General features: G+C 40.7%; 1 protein-coding gene across 7 annotated transcripts in view; it reads right to left on the bottom strand.

Moving 5' to 3' along the window:
* DGKI (diacylglycerol kinase iota) overlaps positions 1-20,529 on the bottom strand; it is a 211,860-nt gene that overhangs the window by 130,019 nt on the left and 61,312 nt on the right. For all 7 annotated transcript variants that reach the window (XM_042050499.1, XM_042050492.1, XM_042050496.1 and 4 more), the window contains exon 2: positions 5,747-5,855. The gene's annotated coding sequence lies outside the window, so the exon portion shown is untranslated. The remainder of the gene's footprint in view (positions 1-5,746; positions 5,856-20,529) is intronic.

Genomic DNA, 20,529 nt, shown 5'->3' with positions numbered 1-20,529 from the left:
AAGCCATGGTGAGGACTGCAATATTACAAACTGTTCCTCTGTAATTCATTCAAATACATAGGGGGGGATGCAAAAATCCACACATAGCTCATGAAAAAGTGCTCAACGCCAGAGCCCACAGATGTTGTGAAAGGCTCTAAGAGATTGAAGAGAGCCTTTGCTTTCAGGCTGGAGTAGCTCATCCTTAAAAGACTAAACCCCATGGCTATTTTGGCCCATGACTGGCAGTGTGAGAAGACTGCAAAATTCATGGGAGGGATATTTTTTCACTGCAGCAGATTTTCCAGGCAGACTGTTGGTTTGTGAAAGTTTGAACCATGCTAAAGAAGTTTGTAGAGAACTATCTCCCATGGGAAAGCTCCTGAAGAGAAGAAACTCTTTTCCTTAAACATAAAGAAAGACTCTTAAGAAATGAAACACTGACCAAACCCCATGTTCTGTTTCCCTTGCACAGGTTGGTGGAAAGAGGGACGGTACTGGAAAGAAAAAGTGTTCTGGGAGTTTGCTTTAATTTATTATTTCTTTTTGCTTTTAATTCTGTTAGTAACAAATTTTCTTTATACTGTAACTGTTTAAGTGTGGACCTGTTTTGTCATGAAGTTTCTTTTCGTTGTCCCCAATAATCCTTATTTCACCTTATGAAAAATGGAGTTTTAATTTCCCCTTCTCCGCTCAACTATCGTAGAAGAAAAAAAAAATAGATTTTGTGGGGCTTGGTGCTAAAGCAGTGTCAAACCACGACAACAACTTATTTAATTTGAATTAGAATTCCCATCACCTCTTCATGTTTTTATGTGACTAATGGAATACCCATACCCTGAGATTCTCCTTTTATCATGAGAGCATCTAATAATGTACAACTCTTTTCAACTGAATACTCAATTCCCAATTCACAAAACTTAGCCTTGAAGACCGTCTAATGGAAGGAAAGCCCATCCTTTGGTGCAAAATTTAGTATAGCTTTTAGGCACTTATGATTCAGCAGCCAAACCATTCATGGGGAAAAGAAATAAAGTTATCTATATTGAGGGAAATGTTTCATCATATGTAAAACTTGTACTACTGTATTAACACATATGCTAATTATCCAAGCTTTAGCATATCATTAGGCACTTCCAAGCACTTACTGTCCATGACAGTAAGTAGACAGAACTACTGACTGTTGCCAAAAGGGCACAGAATATGATGCAACAGACTCATTTCAAAGTCACATTCACTAATTACAAATACCTCACTGGTATAGGTCTCCTCACTGTCTATTTGTCTAGCCCATCCCCCCATCAGTTTATCTGCATGGATATTATGGAAGATGGTGTCAAAAACCTTGCAAAAGTCAACACAACAGCTGTTGCTCTCCCCTCATCTCCCAGCCAGTCATTTAATTACAGACGTCTGTAAGACTGGTCAGGGATCATGTTGCCTCCATAAATCAATGCTGAATATTCTCAATTATTTCTTATTCCTAATATTTTTGGAAATTACTTCCAGAAGGATTTACTCCATAACCTTTCCAGGAATCAGGGTAAGGCTGATCAGCCTGGTCTTCCCTGGATCCTCCTTATCGTTCTTGAAGACAGAATTGACATTTGTTTTGTTGCAGTCCTCAGGATCGTCCTCTGACCATCATGACCACTCAAAGACAACAGACTGTCCTAGCAGTGATATCAGCCCTCAGCACTTTTCTGTGCATGTCATCAGGTCCCATGGACTTCTGTGTGTTCAGTCTAAGTATTCCCTAACTTGATCATTATCCACAGAAGTAAGTTTTCCTTCTTTCAGACGCTGGCATCAGTGACCTGGGATTCCTGAAGGCAGCTCTTACCAGCAAAAAATGGAGGTAAAAAAAAAAGGGGGGGACTGAGCAATTCAGGTTTTCCGTGTCCTTTATCACCATGTTCTCTGACCTATTCAGTGGCAACCCAACATTTTTCCTGCTGTTCCTATCTATCACTGTTGATTTGCCTACAGAAACCATTCTTGTAACCCTTCCTGTTCCTGTTAGATCCTACTCTAGATGAGGTCTGGCTTTCCTTACTCCATCTGTATGGAATCAGGTAATGCCTTGTACAATGCTCCTGACCTAAGCCTGCTTCCACATATTACCAAATACCACTTTTCAACTTCTACTCTGACACATAGTTTTCTGTTCTTGTTAAGTCTGTAAGATTTCTGGCTTTGTCCTTTACACACATAATTTATGGTATAAGTCATAATATTTCTCTTCTAAAAAACATTCAATGTGTACCCAGAGAACTCCAGCTATTCATTCGCAGAACACAAAGCACGGATCAGTCAAGTTTTTTCATTGACCTCCAAAAATGGAAACTGAATATCTTCAAATGCTTCTTAAGATATGGGGGAAAGATTCTAAATCTCTTTGTCATGGGAGAAGGAAAGAAATGGACATCAACAGAAAAAATGCACTATGAAAAAAAAAAAAAGATATATTTGGGGATGTTCAACACTCTACTATTCTCTACTATTCTAGTGGCTGTCAATATTTTTGTAGACACCATAGAAAGAAGAGCTAGAAGGCAGTACTTAAAATTACAGGAAGACTTTGTGTACAAGCTTGTGGTTATAATCCTTGGTAACAAATGGCAGTAGAAAAATACACAAAGACCTAGATCCTCAGAGGCACACAGGCAGTGTATTGGGTGGCTCACTCTGTACTTACTTGAGAATCTGGGCTAGAATTACTTACTTACTTTATTATTTAACACTTGGGAGTGATGTCTAAAATGGAGGAGTGTGGGAGAAAGGGATATGCATAAACGTATCACAGGGGCAGCCATTTAGGTCAATTCGTTTTTGGTAAGGCATCCTCAGCACTCCCCTCTGGTTATTATAACACTTACTCCAGACACTGTATTCTGTATGGCCCTGGTGTGAAAAGATAACCTTAAATTATACAGCAACGCTGCAAGTTAACTTGAATTAGGTGTAACAAATGTGATTAAACTGGACACTATGTTAGGGAAAAGAAACCTCAGGGAAGGGAGGCAGTAGCAACAACAATAATAAAGAATTCTGGTTTTATCTGTAAAATGTCTTGGGGGTCATGAGAATCGTCACCTCTGTTTTACAGCTAGAAAGGCTGATGTACTGAGAGGCAAAACAACTCATCTGAGCTCACTCACGAGGTAAGTGACAGAGCAGAGAATGGAATCCCACTCTCTGACTCAGTGACCTGTTCACAAGACCATCTGATAATGGCAAATCACCTGCAAGCAGTTCTCAAAAATGGAGGCAATGGCCAGGGAATTCTTTCCAGTTATTATTGTGAAGACTGTGGTAGAAAACATTTCCTCCCTGCTAAGTCAAGCGACAATTTATGTTTGTGTCACTTAGACTTTGAAAAGATCTCCCATCATGGGTCCTTGGAGAATCATCCTCAGAACTACTGAAGAGCAGGATGATGTATATGGGGATGCAACACACACCGATCAATGCTGCCTTCCAGTGATTACATACAAAACCTTCTTCTCTGGCTCCGACACATCAATTGAAATATCTTTTCACTCTACCAAATACACCTCTGTGTAGATACAAAAATGCTGCTAGCAAGGATTTTCTTGCTATTTTCTAAGTCCGTAAGAGACTTTTCTCTCTCACAGAAGAGGTAGCAGAGTATGTAAACAACCAAACACCTGCAGCCTTGAAAAGCTTTGTTTATGGTGTAGTAGAAAAATATTTTGACAATGGATGTTTTAGGATTTTAGCCAATCACCCCAAGGGGTGGCTGATCCAATTAGACTACGAAGTCTACGTAGTCCAATTAGACTACGAAGAAAAAAGTCTATAAAAGAGTTTGTAAAATAATTAAATAAATCAATCTTGCTGCACAATTCCTGCCTGCTGGATCTTCTCTCCTCCTCCTCCCTATGGCTGCAGGACACGGTGATATACCCTAGGCCCCAGGCCTGCAGTAATACCTCTGGACTTAATTTAAAATTTAGGGTTTTTTCTTTTTTGAAGTTCACTACATTTTAAAATACTTTGGTCCATTTCAACGTCCCCAAGTCTCCAAACCTTACTTCCATCATACCTCAGATTTGAGAAATACCTTTCTCCTTTTTACCAGTTACTACAGCTGGTCAGTTCAGTCTCCTCCCAGCCACAGATATCTTCCACTCACTATCCTGTGCCTCTCCCTGCATGACACAGGTTGCCTCCCTTTTCCAATCAAAGTGTGAAGTAAAGCAGCAACATCAGTCTGAGAGACTGTAAACAGCTAAGAAATTGAACTGATCAAAAATCTAAACCATAAGCAAGGAAGTAAACTGCGAAAACACCACATGCAATTAAAAGCCACAATATTTAATCAATATTTACCAACCTATAGCAAGTCCTGCTGTATAGGAATCATATGAGGTAAAAGGAGTAATCATCACAGGATCATGGATCATCCTGGTAAAGGAGTAGCAGACAATCGACCGAGTAAGGGCAAGCTGTGGTTGTTGTCTTGGGGTTCAGGGTTGTTTTTGGGATTTTTTGCAGGAATTGTTGCTGTTGGTTTTTCCTAAATACCGTTTTCAAAGGTGTTACATTTAGCTAATGTGCTTAACCCTTCACTTATGTCTCTGATCCTTCAGATTTCCACTGAACAGCAGTGATGGCTCAAAAGAGGCATCTTTACTACCTTGTTGAATCAGTACCTGGGTTTGCTGGAATGAAAGAACAAGCTATTCTCCAAAGCACTTCCAAGAGGATTCTACACAAGCTTTCAAACTGCAGACCTTCATAGTGAATCTAATCCAACTTCATGCTGCACAGCCTGCAAATTTTCATCCTCTTAAACTTTGGGTGCAACAGCTGAGGTTCAAGAAGAGCAGGCAATCTAAAAAGCAATTCTGTTTTGATATAAAGAGCAAAGATAAATATAAGCCATATTCATCAAAACAGAAGTTATCTTCAACCAAAACCTGCTTGGGTGGCTGGTGCCTTGATACTGCAATGTATCAAGCTCTTTACCAACAGCCAAATGTAAAATTTACTGCATGCTTTGCTTTAATTGAGACATTTGTATGACCTGCTGGCTTATGGCTCATCTTCTTAGCTCGTACCTGTGCATAAGCACATGGGAGGTGTGTAGGGATGGTTATGGGGAGGTACAGACTTGCCATTATTACACACAGAGAGGGTGGCCAAACCCTGGAACAGTCTTCCTAGAGAAGTGGTTGGTGACCCATTCTTGCCAATGTTTAAAAGACATTTGGACAATGCCCTTAACAATCTGCTTTAACTTTTGGCCAGCCCTGATGTGGTCCAGCCCAGAAACCTAAAAGAAGCAAGATAGGAGAGGCAAAAACATATTCTCCATGTCTATATGCCAGCTTGGGCCCAGAAGAAATCTAATCACACCTGCAAAGAATTGTGACCAAAGATTGCAATTACCTACTCTACAGACCCAGACAACTTGACATGTGTCTTCAGCCTTAAATTTTCGCCCATCGAGCAGAGGCACAAAACTGTGCTAAAATTAGATCAACCTTTGTTGGCAGACTTTGTCAAGAAGGAGGATGGCAAATGTAGCCAGACAGCTTCCAAGCTGGAAAATCTGTCATGTTTTACTCAAGTCCCCACAAGTTGTCGTGTCTCTGCCTTCTGCTTCATAATAGAAACATGTTCCTAATGACTAGCACTAATTCTGATAGAAACACAATGTCTTATGTTGATTTAAGGATGGAGAGAGCACTAACTAGAGATACTGCTCAAATTAACTGCCAAAAAACCAAACACCTACAGTCCACTCTAAGGCCGCTCTTGGTTCCTTCACAGGTCCATTGGTGACTGCAATGTTGAGGGAATGCACAGGAGCCAAGTGCTGGAGGCCTGACCTGGAGATTGCTTTCCTGCAAATTGAACAGAAGAATAAAAACACAAATAAATGGAGTGTATATACAGAGTGTATATGTAACAAATATATACCTCAAACATAATTACCAGATATCCTCCCCAGCCTTCTCCAGAAATCAGAAGAGGCAGCACTGCATCTCATTTCAGCTTCAGTGAAATGGTGCTTGAATGCCATCTCCTGTTAAAGCAGTTTAGGGAAAGAATAAAGCAACCTGATCACTGGAAATTACTGTTTAATGGAGATCAGTTACTCATCTGGCACTAAGCTGAAATATCAAATCCAGTGTACTATCTGTGGTTATGTTTGCCAGTGTCAGTGGAGTCATCATGCATTACACTTATTCCTTACACACCAACTAGACCTGTTAAATCAATTTATGCGTAATTCAAAATACCATTTATAGGAGAGACAAAATATGAGTTTATACAAAGAATCAAACACCTGTTGCTTTTTCTTAGTTAATAGGCTGGAAAAAGTCATCCATTCAGCATCCAACTACATAAAACAAGGCATGTGGATGCCATTGGGAAGGAAAGTCATAAACCACCACCTTCTTTGATCCTGTAAGAATCCCCCAAGGAATTACAGCTTCTTTCCACTTATATTTCATTTCTATCTTTCTGGTCTAAAATCATATTTACAGCTCTTGAGGCACAGATGTGGCCTTCTTCAAAAGTCATAGGTGGTGGCCAGAAACCCTCCTGAAGCTGTCTCCAGAGTGCTGAGGGGATATCCCCACTGTCTGTCTCTCCAGAGACATCCAGCCCCGACAGAGCTGCCTCCACCAGTGAGCCCTCAGGTGGAAGCACAGTACGCTGCCAATTCAAAGCTCAGCTGCACCTGAACAGTCTGTTTCCTAGAGTTTCCCAACATTATTGCATTGTATATATTAGAACCTGATGGTACTGGCCAAAATAATCTCACAGCTTCAGCTGCAGTGATTCAAAAGAGGACAAAAATCATCTCAGAGAGATAGCTCCCTTTGTAAGCCAAATACACACATCCCCCACAAAGTAAAATGACAGGCTGTTTGTGTAAAGTGCATTTTTGTGATATCGCTCCCACAGTGCTACAGCTATTTATAGCATCTCTTAATCTTACCACTGTCCCAAGGCAATAAAGGTCAATTGAGCCAGTGGAGACAATCCAGGTCAGCCATATGCTAAATAAATCTTTTCGTTGTCCTGAAAATATACAGTTCAATATATATCCGCAGTAAAGGAGCTTGGAAGCCTCGCTGCTCACAGTGCCTGTCTGGAAAAATCGAGTGAACTGAACTAGAATCTCTTAAATCCCCTCTCTTGTGGGCAGCATGAACAACTCAGAACATTAACATCAGCCTCTGATCATCCAATACTCTCTTTCTACTTAATGCGGGCAAGACTTTGACATTAAGGTGTTTTTTTCCAAAATATTTTGCATTTGACAAAAAAAGGGAAGAAGCCCAAGGAAAATACTCTTACCATCTGGCAATGTATCAGGAGGGAACAATTTAGCAAGAAAGATTTTATGCCAAATATATAAGTACAGCATAAGCTACACATCTCAATGACTGTATTAAAGCCTTAGAGAAATAAGCTACAAGAAACTACAAAAATGTTTTTTAAATGTATTTTTCAAGAAAACTTCCCAATATTTGGCAGCCTCCTTCTATGCTGTTTTCAGTATCAATGTAGTTATTCGGGCTTCCTAAACACCAGAGTATATTCTTGTATCTATTTGTGGTTTATAATGTGTTAGTTTATTTGGGTGGAAACAGGGCACTATCACTTTTTCCACTCTGCATCACTGACGGGGTAAAGCAAACCTACTTAGGCTGTCCTCACAACAGAGGAAGGTAAATATGTGTAATGAGTGGTTACAGACATCTCAGCATCAAGCCTCAGATACTATTTCAAGTCAGAATTAAAGATGTGCAAGCCTCCCACAGGAGAACCTGAGACTTGGCCCACATTTCCTTAAGAGTGAGCCGAGGCTGATGATCCTTTTTAGGGGAGACCTGGCACAGTTTTGTGCCAAAAGCCTGCCCTTCCTCTGCATGCCAAGCTGGATTTATGGCTTTGTTTGGAAAGTACACAAAACACAGGCATGACAATAATGCCTTTTTTTTCTGGTCTTTTTAATATATAAGCCTTAAAATGATCTCAGGGATTGCACATTCGCATGAGCCAGTCAGAAGCGACCCTTCGGCCCAGGAACAAGCTAAAAAAAGTCTACTTTTGCACAGCTTCTTATCAGAATTTTGTGTCAGAGCAAAGAGAGAAACAAAGTGTCAAAACAGACCGTACGCACTGCAGAAGCCTTTCCCATTAAAAAAGGAGGCCAAGCTAACAAGCAAGCACATGGCCTTCTAATAAATGTAAGACAGACAAGAGAGGGGAAAATGGGGGGAAAGGGAAGGTAGTGCAGATCTGGTAACAGAGCAGATGCTGAGTATCCAGGTGATCATATCTCATATTACTTTGACAAATTACACCACCTGGCACTTTTCCAACGGCAAGGTAACACGATTGGCTTTTAGTTATCTTTCCCAGAAATTTCATCTCCACTGTGCTGAGTGCATGAATGAAAACACAGGCTTGACAGTCAGCCTTTCCCAGAGAAGTAATCACTGTTCCCCTGATAAGAGACAGACAGAAAAAATGAATCTGTGGTTTCATCATATATTCCATTCTTCAGACTATGAAGAGAACAACTTTGTTAAAATGGGTACAACCAGCCCAGCTTGCTGATGTAGTAACCTACAGCTAGGAAATATTTCATCATAAATAATAAACTGTATTTTGATAATTACTTTTTCATATCCAGTAATCAGTCGTTTGTAGTAGATGTTATTTATTGACTTAGCTAACACATCACCATTGTGAACAAGCATGGGTACACATAAAAATATACAACTAACAAAAATATCTGATACTAATTCCATAGTTGATACCACTAAGGAAATTCTCTAACAGAGCAGTCAACTGTTTTGAAAATCAAAAGCAATCAGACATTCAAGCTGTTCAAGTACACTGACTGATTTTTTTTACTTTTTAAAAGCATTAAATTTGCATTTTGCTGAAAAGTCAGGCGAGACTCAACCTACTTATTAGATCAAAGGATACATATTTGATCAGGGGAGATTTGAGCTTATATCCCAGCCTTTGGCTTTATTGAGCCTTTTCCTCCACTGAAGGCATATAAATATCCTCCAATGAGTTCTTGAGACTGAATAGTTTTACCTGAACCCTCAAAGACCACAACAATTAGTCAATAGTATGCAACACATTTAAGCTCTAGAAAAAAATTTATTTGGAATAGAAAGAGTAAATTACTGTTGTATGTGCTTAACAGCTTTGACTGTCAATTTAGTTGCCACTGGTGTTGGAGTTGGTGCCTTTCGAAGGCTGGGGTTATTATCCTCCTTTGTATATGAACATTAACATTGGGGTAATCTCTCAGCTGCAAGGTTGAGAGAATATAAAAATGCAGAGAGACTGGTTTCACAGATCCTATGGCTAGGACATCTGCCAGGAGAGATGTTTTTGGGAGTGTTTTCTCAAAGTTAACCTAGATATTTACAGAGAAAGGGACAGTCGTTTGTATAATGATGTTTAAGTTACAGTAGCTCTGAATTTCTTTGAATATTCAAAGACTACGCCTGCCAGCCCTCAGCCTTCCCAACCAGAGCTTGAAAAGCCCTGTACAAGGCCAGACAGCACCTGTATGCTGTATGAACAAATTATATGTGCCTGAGTTTGTTTGGAGGCGGTTTTCATTCTTGCAGTTTGGTGCTTATGAATGTAATGAAGAAAATGTACTGGTTAATCTCTGGTATTATTTAAGTTTTCCCCATGCATCTCTGCTGACTGCATCATGACCCTGAAACCCACTGTCCCCAGGTTGCCTTCTGGGCATGTATTGTTCTCCTTTTTAGCTGACCACTGGGCAGCGATTATTTCACTGCCACATCGGCTCCCAGATTTTTTGCATTTGCTATGAAAGGAGCCAACTTCAGCCAAATTAAATAATCTGTCTGGTGCACCAACCCATTCCTGACAGTAGCCAGTAGCAGGTGTTTAGAGAAGCACTGGCACAAATTGGGTGATCCTTTCCCTGACATACTCCAGTCCCAATTTCCAGTAATCAGTAGTTTAAGGACTTCCTGAGCTGGCGGCTGCTTCCAGACCTTTGCGCTTAATAGCCTGTAATGGCTCTTTACTCTAGGAATGTGTTGGTCCTTCCTTGAACCCATTTATAGTCTTGGTCTCCACAGCAGGCTGTGTAATAAGCTCTAATATTTAATTATGAGCAATGTAAAGTACTTCCTTCTGTCTGGTTTTAAAATTTTTCTGGATAATTCAATTTCTGTATCATACTGTAAGTAACAGCGAGTAATCACTTGCCTCTCTACACCTTCTGTGATTTTATGAATCTATTGATATACCCCTTAAATCACACAAAACCCCAAGTGGAAGCATCCTAGACTACTTTCACTTCTGCTAATCCTGAATCGGCTCTATCTTTATCAATGTTCTCTAGCTCAAGTATGTCTTTTTTGAGGTACAATTGCCAGAACTAGAAAAAATATTCAACATCTGCCAGCACCAGAGGTTTATCAGTGGTGACATCACACTTTTTGCACTGTTCTCTTTAACTATCCAAAGATCTCTTTCCTGAGTGTTAAATGTTAATATGAAGTCCAAACTTGATAGCTTTTTAGTCCTGCACGTGCATTATTTTGCCTTCACCGATCTCACATTTCAGCTGCAATCTGCTGCAGAGTCACTCAGCATCATGAGATCCTTCTGAAAATTTTCTGCAGTCAGACCATGCCCACTCTAATTGTGCAAAGCAACAGCAAACTTTACCCCCTTTCATTTTGCTTCCAGTGAGCAGCCCTGCTCCCATCACAGATCCCCAGTGGTCTTCAACAGTAAACACCTAGGTGAACTCTGAACACCAACCCCATTGCTTGCTACACATAAATAGTTGTTTAACCATGAGGATACCATGCCTATCAGCCCTAGTTTCAGTACCAAAAGCTTTTTTTCTTACCCCATCGAAGCTTTCTGGAAGCCCACATGGGCCCCTCTTGGCCAGAGCACCCCAGTTCACAGGCCTCATGCCTCTGTCAGCAACCTCTGCAAGATTCACCAGTCCTGGTATTGAGAAAGCTGTGCTGGCTCTCCTCCAGCACATCACATTCAGCCATGTGTTTACTAATCCTGCATCTTAGCAGCAGCTTTACCAGTTTCTCAGATTAAAACTTGCTTCTGGGTTACCCCATCAGCACTCTGTGAACCCATGTGACCAACCCACTCCTTTAAGAGTAGAGCTCACTTAACGGGGGATTTATAAAGCCCTCTCAGCAGTTTCTTATTTGAATTCCACCAGAATACTTAGCAAAATCAAATCTTAGTGATTAGTTAATGGCCCTTTTCTCAATATGGTCTTTAGCCTCCTATATTAACCTTCTCATTTTCCTCAGGATCATCCACACAAGTAGCAGCTCAGCCTAGGACACTCTCAAGCACCCTCAGCAGGGAACATTGATGCAAGAAATTCAATCAGCACTAAAAGAAACAGACCTTTCAAAACTCCTTATGAAATGCTTTCCTAAGCATCTGTCACTCCCTGCTGCCCAGGGAACCAGTGTATGGAAAAGCAAAGATTTGGGTAATTTCCCAGCCAGTCAACATCCACATGACCAATACCTCAAAGAAACCTTTCCTGCCTCTCTCTCCACCCCTCACCATACAGAGCTATTTGATAAAAAGTGCATGGAAACTGGTACATCTCCATGAAACACTGCAGCTTCATGCAGCTCTGGGAAGCTTTACTTTCAGCCTCAAGCCCAGCCCACCTGTACCTGGAGCAAGCTCATGTCCACTAGAGACTGACCTGAAGAGAGTGAAACAAATTTCTGCTATGACAATCTTCCCAAGTACCTCGAACAGCAACCGCAGAGCTGTAACATAGCCCATCAACTCCCTCGTAAGTCCTGGTAACAACATTTGGATCTATCACATCAAACACTTTATTCAGCTTGTATTGAGCAGGTGCAAGACCAAACAGAGCCAACAAGCCCTCCTACAAAAGGAATTACGAGGCAAAGCAAAAGGAGCAGAAAAGAACTGCAGAAAGCTGGATCAGGTTAACAGAGGAAGTACCTCTACCACATGATGTTGTCTTTTCTGTGTCAATGCTGCAGTTCACAGACATTTTTGTGTTATGCACATGAAGGGATATTCTTTAAAAGGAAGCCTTTTGGTATTCTTGCCCTTCAAATTCTGGGTACAAGAATGGCAGATTACTTCTCCTATCCCAAAAGAATAAAATAGATTCATGAAACAGGTTGTGTGTTACAGGAGGCATTCACAAGTTGTGGCATGAATATGTTTGCAGTTTCTTTAATGTAGACATGCAAATCCTCACTGCCCTATGGTTATACTTGGAGCTTGATTTAGTGTCAAAACAGTGCAAGCCCAAATGCCAAAGATCTCTACTATATATTTTTTTCTCTGCTCTCCTTCACTTGACCAGTAGGCACACATTAAGGACCAAATTTTATCTTTTGGAAAGTAATTTATGGTTTCAATTTGATCCTGAACTGTGCTAAATTATTCAATCCCTTAATTCTTATCTTCCATCAAGAGTTCATCTTCTCAGAAGCCAGAGAAAGTACACAGTTTTGTGTCAGCTCCTATCAAGGTGACCAATATATCTTGTCCCAGATCTATAAGCCACTTCAGAGTCTCTATTGCATTAAAATCAGGGTGACTTTGTTCCTGCATGCCTTCATTGGCCAGGCCCTGGATCCAGCTTATTCCCCTGGAAACTCTGTAACAATCCTCATCTGCAATGTGGGAACTGAAAATGGCTTAGATCCAAGACTTGGATAATTAATCAGATAATTATAAGAAAAAGTCAAAGTCATGTGGAATTCTCTCTGAGCTCCTATCAGAGCTCAGATTTCCATATATCAATGGGTAGCACCCATTTCTTCCTTCTGCTCACCACAGGGATTTTTTGCCTTTACTCTTAATTCATCCTCTAGATTTCTTAGCAAATAGGATAAAACATGAAGGGGACTTATGATACAAGGCAGCTAAATTTTAGGAACAATGGGATTCCTCCCAATATTTCACTTAAAAATTCTGAAAAGATATGTACAAATGTGGTGATTACTCTTGCCACAAAAAGTGACAGACCTTGGAGGACTCCTTGTAGTAACAGAAATGTTGGTGTTCATGAGGGGGAAAGAAAAAAAAGTGATACAGTTGGTGATGCAATAAAGATGAAGAGTGTCCTCTATCCCTGTAATTTACAAAGAGAAAGGGACTAACAAAGGGGTCTAGGAAAGTTGGGGATAAAAAAAGATACAAAAGCTTTCTCAAACTGATTTTTCTTTATTTTTGCTGCAGTCAAAACCAATTTGTTTCAGAAAAGGGTTTTAATTTTTTTTTTGTAGCCTTTAGTTTTTAAAGCCATGAATATCAGATCTGGGAAAGACCTTTTAGGTCATGAAATCCAGTCAACTCTGTTTCAGACAAACTTATCATATGTTTGAATTCACAAAGTTAAAGACGCCTTTCAAATATAGCCCGGCTGTTCCTTCTCTCTTATTCCGACTGAGAAGCTATGGTAGAACTCCACTCTTTCCATCATTAAAATCCTTTTTTTTGTAATTTGCATTCAATATGCATGCCTCTGCACCATCATCTTTAAATTCCTATTATTAGGATTTTCACATTTCATCCAAAGAGTTAAAGTTGAACTGACAACCAATGATTTTATATGATCCTTCTACAGAATAGAGGGTACCTGAAAGTTTTGATCCAGAAATCTTTAAGTCTTTGGATCAAAATCCTTTGAGTGAGTTTATGTAGGGCAGAGATGTGCATAGGGAGTTAGAAGCTCACATTTCAAAGATTCTGGAATCAATCGAGTAACCAAGATGATAAAATTTAATCACTGTCTTTCCAAGCAAACAACAAGAAATGCTCTAGGGAACTCTGAGCATAGATGATTTCCAGCTGCATCACAGACTGGACATCAGTATTACAGAAGATTGATGTGTTTTTACTATTTCAGAAAGCAAAGGAAGTCTGAATGGGAATCATTTTCATTACACATTTTCATGCATTTCATCCAGACAAAAATCACGGGATATTGCAGGACCTGCGTTCTGTAGCTCAAGCATAGACAAACAGTGGTGACAGCAAATTGGATTGACATGACTGTGGTATAATTGTGACTTTTTTTTTTTTAATAATATTCCAAAATAAAATAAGAGTGCAGATATTCTATGTTATCACTCTGCCAAACAGATTAAAAAAATGTTAAGCTTTTTTTTCAGGGTACTTCTTGGTGGCATCAATTAATCTTCATTTGATCGGGAAGATAAAGAGAAGGAAAATAAGACAGGGAGGAAAGGAGGAATTTAGAGCAGCATTTTAACATTAGTCTTGGAAATGTTTTCTTGCCACTCAGATGCTAGCACATGCTTTCTAAAATAACTTAATTTAAGGTAATTTCTATATCAGACCAGGATCCTTCATTGGCATAAGCTATTTACACATGCTGAAATGCCATTATGACTCAAGAACAGTATAGCCTCACACAAACTATATCATAAACTACTATGTTTTTCTTCTTTCCTACAAATCCAATGTGTGCCTTGCAGTTTTGCACTGTAAGCTGCAGACAGTTGTTTCAAATCTGGATTTTTGGGAACCTTTCCATGTCCCTGAATCACTAAATGTCCTTTACTTTCTTTGTGTAGTATCTTCTCCTTGACAGCGAAAAACATCAAAAATTGTGATTGTCCATTTCCACATTTTTTCCCCATGATAAGCTTTCATTTAGCATGCAAAGGTCTCAGAGGGGTTAAAAATAAAAATCTCCCATTTCTGAGTGTGCAAACAAAAATTGAAAAGGTAATGGAGATTCATACTTACTAGACAAAAGAAAAATAATCCCACAGTTTCTAGACTGTGGATTAAAGAAAAAAAATGGAATATTATAGGGGATGCCAGAACAAGTTTATTACCAAGTACTGATATAAGAATCAAATTTTCTTCTTTCCAGATATATAAATACGTAGGACTCAAGGAAGACCCAGAACAACAGCAAGCTTTAAAACAATCCAAAAAAACCTTTTTTTTTTCTAACAAAAGATTTTGAAAGTACACAGGACAGAGAAATACCCTCTCTTCTGAAAAACAAGTTAGACATTCAAATTCCAAACACAGTCTAGAGAGCAGAGCAGGGAAGGGAGTTCAGGCATGGCCTACACAGGTCATGGGGAAAAAAAAAAAAAAAGAGAGCGAGAAGAAAAAAGCCTACATTTACTTTTCATTAGAGTGACACTCGAGAAAGACAGATAAAATTATAAAACTACCATTCACTAACCAAATAAATTCTATTTTCTCTCTAAGGAAGGAAGTCCAGCAACTGAGAAAAAACAAAGGTTTTGTCCCCCACCTTCCCTCCCCAGGATCCTATGAGATAGAGACACTGATGGAAAAAAAATTCAACAAGTGTCTTTTTCTTTTCATTCCTCACCACAAAGACTACACTGTTTGATGGTATCTACTGCTGTGCTTAAAAAAAATCTTGTTTTGAGCACGTGGGACAAGAGGCCCCTAATGCCTCAGGGGGCTGGTGGCTGCCAGGCGAGACAAGCACCACCATGCCCCAAGCACCTGCACCTTCATCCTCTCCATACCATTCCCAAATTTCTTCTTTTCCCTCTGGCATGGTTTTTATGCACCCATCCCAAGGGAGCAGATGCGTGTCCACCGCTTTCAATTCCCTCTGAGACAAACCAAAAGAGCTCAGCAGAGGGTGGAGAAAGAGGATTTACTGCAGTAAGTGAATGGCAGATGAAAACAGAGAGCAAGTGTCAGTTCCCCAGCAAGTCTGTGTAGCAACCTACTCGTGCAGGACCCCAACCAAAGCTCAGATTCTAATCAAAAGGGTTTGATTACTTTTAACAAGATTTAGGATCAAAGAACAGAGGCTTAGGGATAAAATTTCATCCAAAAGAATTAAACCAGGAATGAAGGATGTGTGTATAAAATACAATAAATCAGCACCTTCCCCTTTCCTCATCAGCAACAACTGTATGGCAATACAGAAATGAGGGGAAAGTGCACCCCGCGACAAGATTCCCCCTCTCCCTTCAATCCACAGAAAGCAGAAAACTTAAGAAACAGCTTAAAACTAACTTCCAAAACTGGAAGAGAATCTGACTCAAGCCCTGCTCTGAGGTGTTAGCCTCAGAATACCCAGTGTGTTTATAAAAAATGAATTCCCACTCACAGAATCACAGAATATGCTGAGTTGGAAGGGACCCATCAGGATCAAGTCCAGCTCCTGGCCCTGCACAGGACACCCTGAGAATCACCCCATGTGCCTGAGAGCATTGTCCAAATGCTTCTTGAACTCTGTCAGGCTTGGTGCTGTGACCACTGCCCTGCGGATCCTGTTCCAGTGCCCAACCACCCTCTGGTTGAAGAACTTTTTCCTCCTATCCAACCTGCACGTCCCCTGATGCAACTTCAGGGCATTCCCTTGTGTCCTGTCCCTGGTGACCACAGTGTCTGCCTCTCCTCTTCCCCTCACAAGGAAGTTGTAACTGCAATGAGGTCTCCCCTCACTCTCCTCCAGGCTGAACAGACCAAGTGCCCTCAGCTGCTCCTCGTATGGCTTCCCCTCGAGGCCCTTTCACCATCTTCATTGCCTTCCTTTGGACATTCTCTCATAGCTTATTGTCTTTTTCATACTGTGGCACCCAAAACTGCCCCCAGCACTGGAGGTGAGGCCACCCCAGTGCAGAGCAGAGGGGACAATCCCCTCCCTTGCCCGGCTGGTGATGCTGTGCCTGATGCCCCCCAGGACAGGGTTGGCCCTCCTGGCTGCCAGGGCACTGCTGACTCATGTTCAACTTGCCACTGACCAGGACCCCCAGGTCCCTTTCTGTGGCACTGCTTTCCAGAACCTCCTTCCCCAGTCTGTCTGTACATCCAGGGTTGCCCTGTCCCAGGTGCAGAATCCAGCACTTTCCCTTGTTGAACTTCACATGATCACCCACTGGGTGATTGCCCAGCCCCCAAATTTGTCAAGGTCTCTCTGCAGGGCCTTCCTGTCTTTAAGGGAGTCAACAGCCCCTCCCAGTTTTGTATTGTCTGCAGACTTGCTTAGTATGCCTTCCAGCCCCACATCCAAGTCATTAATGAAGATGTTGAAGAGCACAGGGCCTAAGACAGAGCCTTGTGGAGCCCCACTGGTGACAGGTCCCCAGTCTGATGTCACCCCATTCACAGCAACCCTTTGTGCCCAACCTGTGAGCCAGTTGTCACCCTGATGTATTTTGTCATCATGATGTATTTTTCCAGCTGTTTAGCTCTGAATAAAACATTAATTACCTACCAAAAATACTTATGATTGAAGCTTATTCTTGGTAATAAATGTTGGGAGTTACACATACACATTTCTTTAAAAAAAAATCAGACTTTCTGTAGCAAACTAACATTTCTGTCTGGAGGAGAAATCACACCAGGTTTCACATCAGATTAAGATGACAACATCACCTATGTCATGCAACATTACAAATCTCACCAGAGTCACAGTGAGGGCTTGCTGCCTTCACCTTGCAGTAGACACTGAATTGTGCTGCAGGGAGACGCCAAGGCACTCTCAGACAAGAGAGAGATTATTGCATTCTCACCTGACCCCAAGAGACAGCTGTCACAGGCTTGAGCCTATGTCTCAGCCTTGAAATAGGGAAACTTTCAGGGAGCCATTGAGGCAGAAAAGTGCAGGCAGTATCAACTAGAGCAGTGATCTTCATGGCTGAGATTAAAGTGGAAATCTTTCACTTTCATTAGCAGCTGTGTTGATCTAGGTAAACAAATGGTATAACTGGAGTTTGGGTTATGTTTTTTTTCTTTTGGAACCAATTTAAGAAATGCTCATTTTTCTCATAATCTGCCCTTTTCTTTTTTTCATCTAAATTCTGTTAAATTATACATATGTGGTTTTGCTTCCTCCCTGTTGACTCACCAGTTGTATACAAGCAGGCTAAAATAACCTCCGCAATACAAAGCACTGTCAAATGCATACAACAAGCAAACAGCAGGGAGGAAGAAGACTTATTTTTCTTCTAATTTCTTTTTGGCTACCGTAATACTGGGTGCTGCTTCTCTTGTGCCTATACAGCTTCAGAAAAGCACAGTAAATTGCTGGTGCTTCTTCAGGGTTGGATAAATGCTCAGACAGAACGACCTGAAAGCCCACCTTGAACTGGAAGAGATCTGGATATTAACCTTATGAGAGGACATGCCCTATTACTTGGACATTATTTTAATCTGAAAGAGATTTTGAGTGTAAAACAAATTTGTAATGCCACACTCTTAACTCTTGTGTTGGTGTATTATTTAGTCACTGGGGTCAAAATACTGATTTGAAATTAAGCCACTGATAAGACCACAATAGAAAGAAAATATTACCTGTTTAGGCACTGGTTTTATCATTAAAGATTAAGACCAGTATTTGAGGCCTTTTTCTATCATTGAGCATTAACATGTGAAGATAACTGACAGCATGGGAGATTAAAATCCTTTATCACAAAATTACCAGAGCAAAAGGTATCAACTCTACATCCATCCCACCCACTTTTACCCTGGAATAACACTTGTAGCACTGAGAAGGCAGGTCAATCACCAGATTCAATCCAATTTTTACATCATATTTTCTTGGGGTTTTTCAAGAAGGGAGCAATGGATCCAAGTGTCTTATTCCTCTTGCACAGGTTAAAACTACGTCTCCTAAGATTTGACCCGTGTGGGAATGCTGAGTCATTTTACATTGGCACATGACTAAATAGTCATTAAATCATCCTGATTTCAGGTAGAATTAAATCTGGATTTAAAATCAGCTGAAGCGAACTGTTCATCATGCCTTGAACTGGCACTGTCTCCAGATATAGCATTATTAAAAGAAAGAAAATCCAACTCCTGTGAATTAAAATTAAGTAGCACTTTCCTTGTTTCATTACATCAGCCCCACCAAGCACCGTAAGGTACAGAAATGCAGTAATTTATTTTTCTCCCCACATATTTTACTGCAGCATCACCTATTCAAAAAGACGTGCACACAGAAATCATTTCTTTAGATAGCAACCATCTGTTAGATGAAATCACACCTTGACCACAAAATGACTACTGTTCTATCAAACAGGAGCAAAAATATCCCAGCTGCCTTTTGCTCCTGGCAAATACAGAAGCAGCCAGGCCAGGATACTCTTTGGAAACTCATTGCACACATATGAGATGAAACCTGACCTTTTCTTAGCATGGAATCCAAACTACCTTGGATCATCTGATCTGATGGGATCACAATATAGATGTAAAAAACACCCAAGCGCAGGACTAGGTTACTGGTGTCACTATGTCACTTTCCCAGCACTCAAAAAAGGACTGAATCACTGGGTGTTATGCTGATTTTGGTACTACATCCACTTTGGAGGGAGAAATAAATTCTCCCCTGAAACTCCATCCTGTATATGCCTTCAATAAAGGCTTCAAAAAAATACTAATGGGCAGTGAAGTGAGAGAATAAATATTTTGCATAGGGTGCTACTGAAATAGTATCATTGCCCTTTCTAGGGGTATTCTTTAGTGGGAGTGACAGCACAGCTTGACCAAACCAACCAGCTTGCTTGGGGACCTTGCCCACAGCATACCAGTCACTGAGGAGAAGGACATGAGGGAAGCTACACAGTCCCACCACCCCTGCGTGCTACTGCATCAACCTGTTCCAGCTTCATTCTTCCAACTCTCTTTACCAGGGCAAAAGGACAAAACACAGTTAAGAAGAACATAGTTAAGAAGGAGCGAGAGCAGGAATAAAAGGCACATAGCAAAAGACAGAGAAATCCTGAAATTTTGAGGGGAGCATGACCAATATCTGCTCAACCTAGGATTAAAATGTACTTTTTAGCATTGATTTTCGCTGCTCTAAAAGCAAACATAATCAGTTCATGCTGGTGGTAGGACAGAGTTGACATCCTGGCACATCTATATGAGCAACAGGGAAGAGAGGGGGAATGCACTGCTTCCAAATCTTGCAAAAAGTACCTAACTGGTGAAGTTAATATGACCACAAAACCCACCTAACTGGTGAAGTTAATATGACCACAAAACCCATCCTGGCTGGCTGCCCTTGCAGCAGATTATCTTGATGACTCCACAGGTGATGCTTCTTCCCCACAGCCACATTCAGGCTTTCAAGCCATGAAGTGATACTGAAAGGTTATGAAAACTTCCTACTGAGAAAAATCCACCAGGGAGGCAATTGCAACTATCCAGTAAGATCCTTCCAGATACAAGCAGGTAACTTCTCTTAAAACAAATACTGCACTAAAACTCTTGCACACATAAAGTTCTAGGCAACAAAAAAGAAAGAAAAATAAATCTCTTCCGTGGAAAAGCAAAACAGACAGAAATAAAAAAACTAAGTGAAGTACTCTTGCCATTCTTTTGCCCCAGATTTTCTTCAATATATTGTCTGTTCCTTGAACTGAATAAGGATGGCCACTTCTGAACATGGAGAGACCAGTAGCTGCCGTGCTGGGATCAAGAGTCCTGATCTGCAATTGGCAAACGTGGTGCAACTCT

Source organism: Corvus kubaryi, unplaced genomic scaffold (assembly GCF_017639235.1).
Source record: "Corvus kubaryi isolate FWS band 111438036 unplaced genomic scaffold, C.kubaryi_AGA036_p1.0 74, whole genome shotgun sequence".
NCBI lineage: Eukaryota > Metazoa > Chordata > Aves > Passeriformes > Corvidae > Corvus > Corvus kubaryi.
Note: the sequence above shows the minus strand (reverse complement) of the source record. Positions and strands in the feature narration are given on the sequence as shown.